The sequence below is a fragment of the Tamandua tetradactyla genome, chromosome 9 (assembly GCF_023851605.1).
Source record: "Tamandua tetradactyla isolate mTamTet1 chromosome 9, mTamTet1.pri, whole genome shotgun sequence".
Taxonomy (NCBI): Eukaryota; Metazoa; Chordata; class Mammalia; order Pilosa; family Myrmecophagidae; genus Tamandua; species Tamandua tetradactyla.
In genome coordinates, this window is record NC_135335.1 from 13,489,946 (window position 1) to 13,506,854 (window position 16,909).

Sequence of the window (16,909 nt, forward strand, 5' to 3'; positions counted from 1 at the left end):
AGGGTGGGGCTGGGGGGCAGGGAGAGATGTGTTGGGAAAGAGAAGGGAGCAAAGCAGACATAGGAGAGAGAGAAGCCTTCACCTTGGGAATAGCTGTGCGCCCCCATTCTGCTCTCAGCTTTCCAGTCTCATTTCACCAGCATCCCCAGGGCAAGCAAGCTGCCTCTTGCAAAGCATTCATGTTGGGCAAACCCACAGGAGGCAAATGCTGTTTTATTTGTGAGGGAGTCTCTGTATTCCTTTACGCAGCGCTCTGTGCCTTTTAGGGACCTCGTGAGTCATGCTTAGCGCCTTGGAAACAGTCAACCTGGTCCCTGAGGCAGGAGGGATATTATAAGTAGATGAGGTGACCTCGAGTATGTGAGCAGTGAGCTGCTCAAGACCCTGGCATGTTAAGAGTCACAGCTGGGACCCAAAACCGGGACTCTTGGCTCTCAGCTCAGTGGTGGGTGGGTTAGGGTTAGCGGGCTTAGCGAATAATCCTACAGAATGCCCAGTGAAATCTGAACTTCAGATTGACAACGAATACCCTTTTTAGTATAAGTATATCCCAAATATTGAATGGGCTATGCTTATGCCTCTATTTTATCTGACAATCCTAGGTGGGGATGGGGGTGGAAGTGACTGGAGGATATTGAGCTTTACTCTGTTATTAAGCAGGCTTTTCCAGGGTCCCGAGTCCCCCTGCCAAACAGAACACAGCCTACCCATCCTCTGGACAGAGCTGACCCCACTCTGAAATTTGACCTTCTTGAATGGCCCTCCTTGGCCTCTAAGCAAATACCAGTCTTCTGCCAGGTCGCTGGGTCTCAGCTTAGTCCATTAGAATCACCCGCCCAGACCAATTACATTAGAATCTCTGGGTGTGGGACCCAGGCAGGCATCAGGAGGTTGTGTGTTTGTGTGTGTGTGTGTGTGTGTGTGTGTGTGTGTGTGTGTGGAAATTTCATAGTTTTATTTTTCCCAACACTTTTCATTTTCTGCCCCAAATGCTCTGTTATGCATCATTGCATAACATTAACTTGTACAGAACATTAAGATTTTGTTCCTTATTCCAGGTTCTAAATCAAAGAAAACTGAATTAGCTTGTTTAACTGACTAGACAGATTAAATTAGATAGTGTAAATTTTGGACAAAATAAACATTTTTCTTTTATCTTACACATCAGGGGTTTTTAAGACTCCCCAGGGGTTCCAACAGGCAGTCACGATTGAGAGAACCGCTGTACTAGAAGGACCCTCTTCTCTGCTGCTAACAACGCATGAGTTCTGCCTTTGCCTTCTGGAATGGCCTCAGTGCCCTCTGCAGCCTCAGCTGTTGCCCCATTTGCAAACCGTACTCCAGCAGGTCCTTCCACCCGGGCCTCCTCCCAGCCCTTTCTAGATGATTCTGAAGAGTTTGGGTCTCGGGGAAATGATCGTTTTCCTATTTGGCATCTGGAGGCCCTGATGTACTGGCTGCAGAGCATGGGAATCCGGGACGCCGGAGGACACTGGGGGACAAGGAGCCTTCGGGATCCTGTGACGGAACCCAGGCAGAAAGCAGGGCTGGTCTCTGAGCTGTTTCTCAAACTCAGTTGACGCGGGAGGCTGGGTTAGACCTGCCGGCTGGATCTCCTGGGAGTCCCCTGAATTTCTCCCTTAAAGCACGGTGTCCAGGCGGTGCAACGGTGGCTCAGTGGCAGAAGTCTCACCTTCCATGCCGGAGACCCAGGTTCGATTCCCAGAGCCTGTCCATGTCAAAAAAAAAAAAAAAAAAAAAAAAAGCACAGCGTCCTTGGGATTCCTCTCCAGTGTCCGTCTTCCCTGCTAGACAGTCAACGCCATGACACAGTGGACACGTGCACCTTGCTACCCGCTATGTCCCCAGTGTTCAATGGATATTTGTGTAATCAGTGGTTGAATCCTTGGCCATTGCCGACTCCAGCTTGCCGGTGTACAGGCAAGAACACAGAGGCACAGACTGGCACAGCAGGTTGGAGACTGTTAGGACTTAAGACTCGGGGCTCCTGATTCCTGATCCAGGGCTCTGTCCACTCAGAACCAAGAGGAGTGTCCCTCCACCTGTCCCCACTCCCGCCCACCTCACAGGCCCTCACTCTCTCCTCTCCAGGCTTCCCTTTCTGGGAAGTGTCAGCGTGACACTCCTCAGTGGGTGAGGAGACAGGCAAAGGGAAGAGCGGAGCTATATTCCGTGGAAAACCCAGGAAGTCCTTCGAGCCTGAAGCCACCTCCCTCCCATCTCTCCATCACTGGGTGAAGCACCCCTGCAGGGTGCCAAGGAAGCCGGCGCTTCTATTTTGGTAGGTCTTGCAGAGGAGGCTGAGAGTGGACCTTGCCCTTTCTCTCTTGTCTCCTCCTATCTCCACAAGGACTGCTCTGCCACCAAACTCACAGAACCTGCTCTGCCCCAGCCTGTCACAAAACCAAAAGGACCATGACCAGGATTCAGAATTAGGTGGAGCAGGCTTTGAAGTCTGAACCCCCCCTTTTCTGGCTGAGGGACCCTCTGGAGACTCAGTTTCCTAATCAGGAGATAGACCTGATAAGATTATGTTTGCAGGGCTGCCACGAGGATTCCAGGCCTGGCGCCTGGTGCATAGTTGGTTCTCAGTCACGGTGCCTGTTGCATAGTGAGGGGTCAGTCAAGTTGCCCAGCGTGTAATGGGTGCTCAGGCAGGGTGCCCTGCGCCTTCCATCAAAGTATCAAGCGCATAGTGGGTACTCCTGTCAAGATTCCCAGCATTTAGGGGGTGCTCAGTCAAGGTGCTCAGCACATAGTAGGTGCTCAGGCAGGGTGCCTGGTGCACAGTGGATGTTCAGGTATGTAGTGGGGTGTTTAGGCACATAATGGGTGCTTAGACAAGGTGCCTGGTACATAGTGGGTGGTCATTCTAGGTGCCTAGTGTGTAGTGGATGCTTAGTCAAGGTACTCAGCACATAGTAGGTACTCAGGCAGGGTACCTAGTGTATAATGGGTGCTCCTGTCAAGGTAGCAGGCACCCAGTAGGTGCCTCTAATAAGGTGTGTAGTGGGCACTCAGGTAGGTGCCCGGCACATAGTGGGTGCTCATTCAAGGTGCTCAGCACATTATGGGCGCTCAGGCAGGGTACTTGGAGTCTAGTGGGAACTCAGGCATCTAGTGGATGCTCAGGTGCTTAGTGGGTGCTCAGTCAAGGTGCCTGGTGCATAGTGGGTATTCAAGCTCCATACATAGTGGGTTCTTAGGAAAGGTGTACAACAAACACTTAGTAGGTGCTCAGGAAGATATCTGATGCATAGTGGATGCTTCCATCCAGGTGTCTGGTGTAGAATGGATGCTCAATCAAGCTGCCTGGTGCATAGTGGGTGCCCAGTCAGGGTGCCCAGCCTGTATGGGTGATCCCATCAGCGTGATTTCCCTGAGCCTTTGTCCTGGGGTTGGGGTGATCCCATGCTCAACTCAAGCTGAATGCGAGCACAGTTAGCAAAATCTCAAGACTGACCCCTCCTTGGACAAGCTGATGTGGTCCATCCTCTTGAAGTGTGAGTGAGAAGGTGACTTTTTTAGTAAATCCATGAGTGAGGAAAGCTTCCTAATGGGCCCCAAAGGGACTCCTGTGGTCCACTGCCCCCCCCCCCCATTTTTTTCTTAAACTTTTACTTTATAAATACTTTCAAACTTACAGGCAGTTGCAAACACAAAAGGATAAGCAAGCACTTACACCCCAGCACTGGAGGTAGGTGTACATAGATTCTCCTTGGGAGAGCAGATATCAGAGGAGGGATGGGAAGAGGTGAGGGGACCCATGAAACCTCAGGGTCAGCCTTGGATCTCGTTTGCTTTCATCTTAGTGGTTTGTTTTTTATTGAGGTGGAAGTTGCATCCTAATCCTAAACATACAGCGTGATTAATATTTTTGCACATACAGTTCATGAGACTCATCTGAGAAACAATGATCCAGATCAAGAATTACAATGTTCCAGCATTCCGGAAGGTTTCTTATTGCCCCCTGCCAGTCAGAACTCCCCAAAGGAAATCAACGTGGTGACAGCTATGTTTCAGTTTGCTAAAGCTGCCAGAATGCAATATACCAGAAATGGATCGGCTTTTTCAAAGGGGATTTATTGCATTACAAATTTACGATTTGTAATGTAAGTCTTGAGGTCATAAAAATGTCCAAAATAAGGCATCCAGCAAAAGATACCTTGACTCTGAAGAAAGGCTGATGGTGTCTGGGCGTTCCCCTCTCACATGGAAAGGCACATGGCTGCATCTGCTCTCCTCTCCTGGCTTCTGGTTTCAATCATCTCTCTCAGCTTCTGTTTCCAGTGGTTTTCTCTTTATGCACCCGTGGATCCTCACTTAACTTCTCTGGGCAGACTCTGGGTTTTATTTCCTAGCTTTGCATCTCTGAACATGTGTGTCTGGTTTCATCTCTCTGCTCCCTGTGTCCATTCTGAGCTCTCTCTACATTTTCAGCCTTTTATTCTCTTCAGAGAGGACTCCGGTAGAAGGGTGAAGATCCATCTTGAATGGGTGGGTCACCTCCTCATGGAAACAACTTCATCAAAAGGACCCACCCCAGAGAGGGAATGTGGTGGTCTCCTGCCCATATTACCTTCCCTTCCTCCCCCCTCTTCTCTCCATTCTCTCTCCCTTCTCCCTTCCTCTCTTTTTCTTATTCTCTTCTCTGTCTCTCTTTATTTCTCTTTTCTTTCTTCCTTCCTTCCCTAAAAATAAAAAAATAAATAAATATAATAAAAGAAATAATATTATTAATTGTAAAAAAAGGTCCTACCCACAACAGGTGTGCACCCACAAGATTGAATTAAAAGAGCATGGCTTTTCTGGGGTACATAACAGTTTTTAACCAGCACATTCTATCACCATAGATAAGCTTACCTGTTCTGGATCGTCAAGTAATTGGAATCTTTTTTTTTAATTTTTAGTCTTACTACTTAAAAAATTTTTTTTATTGAGAAAACTTCACACACATACATTCCATCCATGGTGTACAATCAGTAGCTCACATTATCATCACAAAGTTGTGTATTCATCACCATGATCATTTTTAGCACATTTGCATCACTCCAGAAAAAGAAATAAAAAGAAAAAGTTAAAAAACTCATACATTCCATACCTCTTACCCCTCCCTCTCATTGACCACTATTATTTCAATCTACCCAATTTTTTACCCTTTACCCCCCTCCCATTGTTTATTTCTTATACTTATTTTTTTTTTACTCATTTGTCCATACCCTGGATAAAAGGAGCATCAGACACAAGGTTTTCATAATCACAGGCCACATTGCAAAAGCTATATCATTATACAATCATCTTCAAGAATCAAGGCTACTGGAACACAGCTCAACAGTTTCAGTACTTCCCTCCAGTCACTCCAATATGTCATAAGCTAGAAAGAGATATCTATATAATGCATAAGAAAAACCTCCAGAATAACTTCTTGACTCTGTTTGAAATCTCTCAGCCACAGAAATGTCATTTTGTCTCATTTCTCTCTTCCCCCCTTTGGTCAAGAAGACTTTCCCAATCCCTTGATGCCAGTCCTGGCTTATCCCAGGAGTCCTGTCCCATGTTCTCAGGGAGATTTACACCTCTGGGAGTCATGTCCCACGTGGTGGGGGAGGGCAGTGAGTTTACCTTCCGAGTTGGCTTAGAGAGAGAGGCCACATCTGAGCAACAAAAGAGGTTCTCTGGGGATGAGTCATAAGCTTAATTGTAAGTAGGCTTGACGTTTCTCCTTCACATGAATATGTTTCATAGGGATGAACCCCAAGATTGAGGGCTCAGCCTATTGAATTTGTTGTCCCCACTACTTGGGAGAATATCAGGAATTCCCCAGATGGGGATGTTGAATATTTCCTCCATTCTCCCCAGTCTCCCAAGGCGACTTTGCAAATGCTTTTTACTCTCTGCCCAAATTATGCTGGGATGTATTGGGGCATCACACTAACCTAGACAAACAAACAAGATCTCATGCCCTATTCAAGATTCCATGTAATTATGGTGTCCGAATAAACTGACCACACAAGCTAAATTAGATAATGTACTACCCAAAGTATGAATTTTGCATCAAATAAACATTCCTTCCTTTGGTCTCATACAGAAGTTGAAGTTTTAAAACATCATCCTTTACCCTGTATTCTGATTTACCTTAGTCCTATCCACATCAGCTTCATTCATCTCTCTAGCCAAAGTCTGATCGCTTTTTCAACTTTTTTAACAGTTGCTGTATGGGGTAAAGCTTCAGTGCTCTACGTCTGAGTCTCAGATGTCACATACATACCCAAAGCTTCAGGGAATGACCAGGCTATACACAAATAACTCAGCATCTCAGAAAAATAAGTGGAATCTTACAACATATTTGCTTTGGGGATTGGCTTCTTTGCATTCATATTCGTCTATATTGTTGCATGTAGCAGGTCTTTGCTCTTTTTCATTGCCATCTAGAATGCCATTGCGTGAAAACAGCGCACCATGTTAAGTTTAAGCATATGAAATTGCTAGTATTTGTCCTGTTAATCTGCAAAAAAAAAAAAAAAAAGCCGTTTGATAAGAGTCAACCTGATATTTGTCCATTCTGTAGTTGATGAGTGTTTGCTACTGTGAACTCTTTATACATATGTCTTGGTAAGCTTACGAATCCATTTCTGTTGAGTTTCTTTCTAGGGGTAGATTTGTTGGGTCATAGGCTATATGTACGGTAGGTTTCATCTCTCTTCCAGTTTGCAGTTTCTTGGAGCCTGTCATCACTCCGCTCTCCGGACTCTTCCTGCTAACTCTCCTTCTGGCCCCACAACCTCCCACACCCCCTCAGCCACCAAAAGAAGGCACAAAATTGAATTGCAAGGCATCTACACTTTGCATCTTACAGATGAGGCTGTAACACAACGCTGTTCAAAGATGGTCTCCTCAGAGGGTTCTGGGAAATCTGTAAGGATATTTTTCCTGATCACAGTAGCTGCATGCGGGAGTGTGAAACTTGTTCATATAAAAAGACAAAGTATTTCTTGCATGCTTTTCATACACAACAGAGTTTTCCAGGAATGAGACTATTGTGTACACGGACGGAAGATTGGCCTTTGTTTTCTTTGGAAGTTTGCCAAGATGGGCTGCCCATTTATACAGGGCTGGCAGGGACGCCACGCGTGGCATCTGAATCACCACCTGACCGCCTGTCTGTCTGTCTGTCTGTCTGCGTGGGGCTACCACATCCCTGGAGCGCCCACCTAGGAAAGCAACGGTCCCACCACACCGTCTCACCTCCCGCTGGGCTCTGCTCGCGCATTCCCATCCTGACATTCCTGCCATTTTGTTATAAATTGCTTTCCTTTTATTTTTATTTCTCCCTTCATATTATGGGTAGGCTATTCCATTGATTTTCTTAAAAACCACCCGTGAAGGTAGGTTGGATTATTTATGAATTTCATTTCAGTTTGGTGAGGGGGGTGTTGCAAAGTATTTATCACCCGAGGGGGACGCAGGGTCGCACAGAGCCGAGAGCCACCGCTCAAGGGCCCGCCTTGGCGTAATTCAAGAAACCTATTTCTGAGCTTTCATCAACCAGAAGTGATTTGTTTCTGAAATGAAGTTCTCAGCTCACACGAATGGGAAAGCGGGCTGCCGCTGTTCATTTTTTTAAACAGCGTTGTTCTTTCTCTGCCATACATATTCCGGCTTAACGGCCCCAGCTAGTACTGGTCCCTTTCTCCCTCCATCTCTCCTCCACGGCAGATATTTCGAACATCTGCATGTGACTGTCATTCTGCTGAAAGCCCCTCTGTCACTTCTCATGGCCCCCTGTTCAGGTCCGGGTCCCTTAGCTTGGCCCCACCTCCCTCCCATTTTACCATCCAGCCTCTGTGCCTTTGCCTGGGCTGATCCCTCTGCCTGGAATGACCAATCACCCTCCCCAACCCTCCATCCACCCCCACTTCCTGGTTATATGCCGGAACTTTCTCTTCCTTCCCTCCTCATAGGAAACTCTGCTCCGAAGTTCCTGAGTCTACAAGATGCCTCTAGAAGATCAGCCCCCACCTGGGCCAGCTGTGGGACAGGCAGCAATCACCGTCGGGGGTGGGGGAGGGGGATCGAGATGCTGGGTTTTAAAGGACCCACTAGAGGATTTCTCTTCCCCATACGGGTTTGGAACCAACCAACGGCCAGACAGTTGATGAGCAAAACCATTTCCCTTATGGCCGCGTCTTCAGATTCATGGCCCAGTGGGCTTCCCAAGATCCCTTGCTCCAACTCAGCACCCACCCACCAGACCCACCCATGGTCCCTGGTCCAGTCGGGGTGCAGGAGACCCCTGACTGGGAGCTGGGGAAGGCTTCCAAAAGAGGCAGGGCTGGGCCTGGCAGATCTGGCAGCCCTTGGCCAGCAGATAAGTCTCTTCTCTTCTCCTGGGGAGGCAGAGGGATTCAGTGCAAAGAGAGAGGCTGTCAATGGTCAATGGGCACTCCTTCCCACGGAGACCCATGAAAGCGCACCGTCCCCATGGCAAGGAGGGGGGGGAAGGAAGGGCGGTGTTTGGAGGAAAGGGAGACTGGCCCAAGTCAACAGGGCAGAGCTCAGTGTGAATGGCAGGTCCCAGGGTGGGGCAGGAGCTGGGAGAGGAAGCCGAGGTCAAAGAAGAGCATCAGAGCTAGCGCCCATGCCAAGAACCTTTCTAATGTAAAATAGCTCTTCATTATCACCAAAGCTGTATACACACGACATAGAAAGTTAGAATGCACAGATAAGCAGAAATAAGAAAATAAAACCATCCCGTTCCGAATATCTGGGGAGTGTCATTGCAAACACCTCGTGGTCTGGCCTTCCAGGCCATTTTAATTTGATGCATTTTCATTCTATCTAACTCACAGTCCATATTCAAAATTCCCTCGTGGTCCCCCAGACGTCCACTCTGCGCTGAATCATGCAAACCAGGACACAATCAAGGGCCACACAGGGCCTCTTGGTGGATGCCTTTTAATCTGGTGAGGCCCATTTTGTTGGACAACTGCTGGTGAAGACTGGACAAGTCGTCTTACAAAATGTCCCGTCTTCAGGACTTGTCTGGCCATTTCCCTGTTTCATGACATTTTTTCTTTTGCCTCCTGTATTGCCAATGTACCGGAAATGATTGGAGCAAGTCGTTGGATATTTTTGGCAAGGAAGCATCCCGGGTGATGGTGGCATCTCACACTGACCCCCACCAAAAGCCGCATGGTGGTCCCTCGTCAGTGAAGCTGGCATAGGGGGATGATTTCTTACGGAGTTGGGCTTGTGGGTCTTCCCGGCTAGAAGGATCCATTTGAACTTCTTGTTCTCTTGTCACTAGATGAGGTGACTGACGTCCAGAAAGCAGTTCCCTGGAGCATGAGCTCTTTACGGAGGGTCTCTCCTTCCAAGGATCCCCCTTTGGAGCTTCTCCATAGCTCTGAGATGCAGGAGTTAGGCTTCCCATTTCAAGGAAACCGAGGCTTCGAGGAGTCAGGTTACCTTCATGGGACCCTAAAGCTGGGACGGGACCCCTGGTCTCTGCCTCCATATTCATTCTCTGTCCCCAGTGCCAGCCACGAGGCTTGGCCTGTGCTTCTCCAGGGGAAGAGGCCTGCATGTGTCTGGCTCTCCAGCCCTTCTGGGCTCTGGCCAGGGCACGTTGCTGCCTGGGGAGCAGACCCTGCACCTGCCCTTGGCTTTCCCAAGGACGGGTGTTTGCTCAGAGCTGGGGGCAGGGGCCACAGCTGTTGGGACCCCAGAATCTGCCAACTCAGCAGGGTCAGGTTTCCCTCTGGGAAGGAGGGGATGTTCCTGCAGGCGGCAGAGAACAGCTCCTGCTTTGGTTACCCTGCTGCTCCCTGGCTTTCCTTTCCCCCAAGATCCTGCTTTGATCTGGGAACAACCGAGTCTCAGAGTAGGAAAGCAACTGGCCCTGGACACACAGCCGGACCGTGGCACAGCCAGGCCAGCCCAGGGCAGCTCTCATTGCACCCCTCAAAAACCATGCTGGGGGAGGTCTCCACTCACCCACTGGCCTGCTGCCCGATTGGAAACCAGGCCAACAGGATTTTCGCCTGCCATGCCGGAGACCTGGGTCGATTCCCGATGCCTGCCCGTGTGAAAACAACAACAACAACAAAAAAAAACCAAGCAAAGTAGAGAGGGCACTGCGTAAGAAGGTCTAGCTACTGTCCAACCCCTTTTTCCACCTAGCCAGTCCTGACCATTCATTCATTTATCAGCATTCATTGCCACCCAGTGTGCATGAAGCTGATGCTCCTTTAATCCAATCTCGTGGGTGCAGCTCTGTTGTGGGTGCAATCGTTTGTTTCATTTGAGATGGTCACAATTGCATAGCCTGAGAACTGCAAATCCTTAGGTAATAAATCCCCACTGCAGAAGCCAACCCATTGACTGCATAACTTAGCAAATCCTATAGTGGACAGCGATAGTGGCTAATTGTATCAATATTAGAAAACTAGAATGAAAGCATATCACTATTGTAAGGAGTCAATAATAGCGTGGTAGATTGGAAAAATACAATTACTGTAAACTAAGCTCTATAGTTAACAGCAACATTGTAATATGCTTGTACTAATGGTAACAAAAGCACTATACCAAGGCTAAATTATAATAATAGGGGGACATAAGGGGGTCTGGGATTTTTTGCTTCAGAACAAGTGGGACTGTTCTCATAGGAACTGCAGTGGTGAATGCATAACTATATGCTTATATCAAGAGTCATTAATGGTACACTTAAAATGGATTATATGGTATGTGAAAATATCTCAATAAAATTGCATTATAATAACATGTTTTTTTAAAAAGCCGACCCATTTCTGGTCTATCGCATTTCGTCAGCTTTAACAAAACAAAACAGTTCCCTTATCTACAAAATGGTGAGAAAGTTCCCTGATGGTTGCGGAATACTTAATAACAGGGAATCATACTTAACTGACATTATGTGTCAGGTGCTGTTCTACATATTTCACCCAAATTAATCATTTAATCGGCACGACAGAGGTAGTTCTTATTATCATCTTCACTCTAAAGGTGAGGAGCTGAGACCTCGAAGGGTCCAAGTCACCTGACTGAGGCCATAGCACATAAGTGGGGGAGCTGGGATTCAAAACCAGACAGCCTGGTTCCGGGAAAACCCATGCCTGTGATTATTGTGTTACACACTGCGTGGCCCATGGAAAACCCTCCTCCATGCCTGAGGAGGGTCTGATCATTGGGTGCCAGAAGGCAAATGCTCTCTGTTCAGCCCCTCTGCCTTTGTCCTGGACCCTAATGTCCCCTAGAGCCAAAACAGCTTGGGGACGGTACGTGTGTCCACAGCAAGTCTGAGAAGGTGTATGAGGCATCTGATGTGGTGGTAATGCTGTGTAACAAAACACCCCAAACCTCAGCAGCTTGAAGTGACATGGGGTATTCTCACGCTGACGAGTCTGCCCCTCGGTTGGGCTTGTCTGTGCAGCCCTGCTTCAGGCAGCAAGGCCACCTCAGCTCAGTTGCGTGTTTCATCTTGGAATTGGAGTGAAGGAACAGCAGCTACCCAGGGCGTGCTATGCTGGTGGCCACAGCAGAAGCACCAGGGGCAAGTCCAGCCATGGAAGCCCATTGCAAGTCTCTGTTTGCCTTTAGCCCATTGGCCAAAGCAAGTCTTACAGCCAAGTTCAAAGTCAAGGGATGGGATGTATGCAAAGGGCTAATGCCTAATGCCACTGCAGGGGTGAAGAATTGGCACCAAAAACTCAAACTTCCACAGAAGGGACATGTCCAGGGCTGGGAACCCCATGGATGTTGTTGGTTGTCCCAGCCTGTGGCCAGATGACAGGTTTGCAATTGCTCAGAAGCAATGAAAGACCTTGACCCCTTCCACTTTCAGAAGCTCCCAGTTCAGGAAAAAAAAAAAAAGAAAGGAAGAAATCAACAAATCCTAGCACGGCTTATAAAAATTGTAGCATATGTGAGATGTTTGCATTGAACAAATTAATGATTTTAGCACACACACAAATTACCAAGCAATTATGCCATTCACAGGAAAATTATAGGGTTTATTGAAAGTATTAATTGGTGTTGTATGTTGACATGGGGTAGCAGGAAGGAGCAGTGGGCCACAGGGGTGACGTCTACAGATAAATGTCCTCATTCAGCTGGGCCTGGCTCTCTGTCACTGGGCAGTTGGCCAAAGCCAAGCCCTGGGACCTTCCCTGTACATGAGAAACACTAGGGAGCTTTTTTTTTTTTTTCTTTTTTAAATGCTATGGCCTGGGCCTCACCCACAACGTTTTGCTTTAATTGATCAGGAGTGGTGCCTGAGCATCTGTAATTGTTTCTTTTTAATCATCACAATTAGCTTTTTTTTCTTTTTTGTGAAAAATAGCATATATACCCCCAAAATCAATGAATTTCAAAGCACATCACAACAGTGAGTTGTAGAACAAATTTCTGAGTATGGTATAAGTTACAGATCCCCAATCTTAGGTTTTTCCTTCTAGTTCTAAGATACTAAAGACTCAAAAAACTATCAATATAATGATTCAGCAATCATACTTATTTGTTAAACCCGACCTTCTCTGTATACCTCTACCATCACCTTTGATCTTTCTCCCACTCTTTAGGGGTATTTGGGCTATGCCCATTCTAGCTTTCTCATGCTGGAAGGGGCTGTCGATGACATGGGATATGGAGATGGAACTAGCTGATGTTCTGGAGAGGCTGGGCCCTCTGCATTTCAGGACTTATGTGGTCCAGGGACGCATCTGGAGGTTGTAGGTTTCTGGAAAGTTACCCTAGTGCATGGAACCTTTGTAGAATCTTATATAAGGCCCTAGGTGTTCTTTAGGATTGGCAGGAATGGTTTTGGTTGGGGTTTGGCAAGCTATGATAGGAAGCAAGGGCTAACTGAAGTTTGCATAAATGTGACCTCCAGAGTAGCCTCTCGACTCTATTTGAAACCTCTCAGCCACTGATACCTTATTTATTACACCTCTTTTCCCCCTTTTGGTCAGGATGGGTTTGTTGATCCCACGGTACCAGGGCCAGGCTCATCCCTGGGAATCACCTCCCATGCCACCAGGGAGAGACTTTCATCCCTGCATGTCATGTCCCACGTAAGCGGGGAGGGCCATGATTTCCCTTGCAGAGTTGGGCTTAGAGAGAGTGAGGCCACATCTGAGCAACAAAAGAGGTCCTCAGCCTTGGTAATTTTTCACAAGCTCCTTGGGTGAGCTTTGGATGATGGGACTGGCAGGTCTAAGCCCACCTGGGTTAATGAGATGGGAGGTGAGGCTTACTTGTGGCTTTGGGGAGAGAGTCTTCCTTATTCTTGACAGAGCCCAGGTACAAACAGGCAGCAGGTTGGCAGCCATCCTGCCGCCATGGGGGAAGCCAGTGGGAGGACAAAGTAGATACAGAGGAGGACAGGGAACCATGGAGAAAGCCAGAGCCTTGATCTCGCTGTACCTGAATCCCATGAACTTCAATTGTGTGAGTCAATCAAATCTGCTCCGGCTTAAACCAGTCTGTGTCTGGCTTCTGTCGCAGGAACCCAGAGCTAATAAAGAAAGTACTTACTGTACGAAGGCTATGGTGAGGGCTCAGTGAGACGGTGCCTGTAAAGCCCTCCTCCCAGAACACTGACACATGTGAGTGCTCCATAATTATTGACCAGGAGTAGACACCCCAGCACAGGGGTGCAGAGATGGGGCTGCCCTAGAGAGAGAAGCCCGAGAGCATGCTGTGTCGTAGAGCCTAAGACAGTAGCCTGGACAAGACAGGTATTTGAGAAAGGGTTGTCCACTGAGATGGATGCTTTCTGCTTTCATCTTCCTTTGCTTAATATTCTGATCTCCGCCAGATGCAAAGGAAGGAAGTAATCTGATTATCTGATTAAAGTAATATGGCCTCATGTAGGAGCGACTTCCAGGTTTAAGCTATCCGGGGAAGATTTGTGTGGCTAAGAGGCTTACTACCCAGGGGGTGGAATAATCAGGCAGGTGGGAGAGGTATCAATTAAACAAGCCACTTAGGTGCCTACTACTTGTTGGGCATGTGCCAAGCCCAGGAAGCATAGGAGATGCCAGGGCCTTTGCCCCCAACAGAAAACTTGAGGTTACGTCTTGTTTTAGTTTGCAAGCTGCCGGAATGCAATATACCAAAACTGGAACGACTTTTAAAAAGGGGGATTTAATAAGTTACAAGTTCGCAGTTCTAAGTCTGTAAAAAATGTCTGAATTAAGGCACCAACGAGAGGTTACCTTCACTCAAGAATGGCCGATGGTTCTGGAACAGCTCTGTCAGTTGGGAAGTCACGTGGCTGACGTCTGCTGGTCCCTTGCTCCTGGGCTCCGTCGCTTTTAGCTTCTGTTCCTGTGGGGGTCCTCACTTTGCTTCTCTGGGGCTGGCTTTCATCTCTTGGCTTCCCTTGGCTCTCTCAAGCTTCTGGCTTGCTTAATGTCTCATGGTGATATCTGCTGGGCTCCAAGCATCTCCAAACATCCATTCCTTTGTTCTCTGAAGCAACTGCTCTCCAAGCATCTACATCTGCTCTCTCTGTCAGCTCTGAGGCTTGTCATTTCTGTCTCTCTCCAAAACGTTTTCCCTTTTAAAGGATTCCAGTAAACTAATCAAGACCCAACTGGAATGGGTGGCGTCACATCTCCATCTGATCAAAGGTTCACCCCCACAATTGGGGGCACCACCACCTTTCCATAGAGGTCATCTCGTCAGAAGTTTCCATCCTACAGTACTGCATCAGGATTCAAAGAAACGGCTGCTTCCACAAGATTGGAGAGGGATTAAAACATGCCTTTTCCGGGGTACATCATACTTTCAAACCAGCACACCTCTGTTTTCTCCTACCTAGCTAAGCCAGGTTATATAATGGAGGGCAATGCCCCAGAGTAGGTTTAAGACTTCACACACACACACACACACACACACACACACACACCAGTCTAATTCACCCCATTCCTATAAATGACGATTTCTTTAGTATCTTGGGTATTCCTTCGGCAGTGCAAATGTGCTCCAGACCAGCCATGGTCCTTTGTGTGCCAGTTGTTAAATATTTTGCTTATCATCCTACCTCCCAGTATCTCTTTAATAAAGCACAGGCAGACACAAAACAGGTTCTTTCTTCCCTACTCTCTTTCTTACACAGAAGTAACATTATAAACACGCTGTTCTGTAACTTGCCTTTTTCATTAAAAATATCCCATAACTCTTTCCCTATCAGTATGTAGAAAGCTTCCTTGTTCTTTTTTTTTTTTTTTACAGCTTCATCTATGCCTTCCATATCTTATTTAACTAGACCCCTATAAAATTCAGGCTTACATTGTTTCCCACCTTTTGCTATTTTAAGTAGCACTAACAGTGAACAGCCTCACACATCACCCATGCACAGCTCTACCTACAAGATAAGATGTAGTCTTGGGATTGCTAAGCCAAAGGGTAAACGCACATGCATCTTTGATAAATATTGCAAAATTGCCCTCCCTAAGGCATGTAGCGTGCAGCGTTCCCGCCAGCAACGTAGGAAAGTTGTTTATTTTTGTTTAAGTGAACGAAATTAAAACACTTTTCCTCCTGACAGCAAAAACATACTCCTTGTGGAAAATAAATTTGAAAACACCCTCATATTCCAAATGCTAAGAGAACACCCCTACTCACAAGCAAATCTTGATTCACACGATGCACGCTGTTCTCATCATCTGATTTATTCACTTAGCCAATATTTGGTAATCAGTTTCTCGTGTCAGTAAATGTTCTACCTTCAGAGATAGAGGAGTAGGTATTTAGGATATTAAGCTATTCAGTAGAACAGAGATATTATCGTCTTCCACCATTTACTGGCTGCATGGCGCTGGGCAAGTTACTTAGCTCTTCCCTGCTTCTATAAAATGGGATCATAAGAGCACCGACCTCACAGGGCTTACCCGAGAATTTTTTTTTTAACTTTTTTTATTGTATAGTATAACATATATACAAAGCAAAGAAATAAAAAAAAAATAGCATAAAGCACTCTTCAACAAGTAGTTACAAGATAGATCCCAGAGGTTGTCATGGGCTAACATATGATCTTCTCAGATTTTTCTTTCTAGCTGCTCCAGAATATAGGAGGCTAGAGGGCCTAAATATTTTTTTTTATCACCATGATCGACTTTTTTCCCTTTTTTGTGAAAAATAACATCTATACAAAAAAGCCATCAATTTCAAAGCACAGCACCACAATTAGTTGTAGAACATATTTCAGACTCTGACATGGGTTACAGTTCCACAATTTTAGGTTTTTGCTTCTAGCTGTTCTAAAATACTGGAGACTAAAAGAGCTATCAATTTAATGATTCAGCATTCATATTCATTTGTTAAATCCTATCTTCTCTGTATTACTCCTAATTATCTTTTTTTTGCACATTCATCATCACGATCATTTCTTAGAACATTTGCATCAATTCAGAGAAAGAAATGAAAAGACAACAAACAGAAAAAGAAATAAAAAGACAAAAGAAAAAAATTCATACATACCATATCCCTACCCCTCCTTTTCATTGATCACTAGCATTTCAATCTAGTAAATTTATTTTAACATTTGGTCCCCCTATTATTTATTTTTATTTCATATGTTTTACTTGTCTGTTGATAAGGTAGATAAAAGGAGCATCAGACACAAGGTTTTCACAATCACACAGTCACATTGTGAAAGCTATATCATTATTCAGTCATCATCAAGAAACATGGCTACTGGAACACAGCTCTACATTTTCAGGCAGTTCCCTTCAGCTTCTCCATTACATCTTAACCAACAAGGTGATATCTACTTAATGCGTAAGAATAACCTCCAGGATAACCTCTACACTCTGTTTGGAATCTCTCAGCCATTGACACTTTGTCTCATTTCACTCTTTCCCCT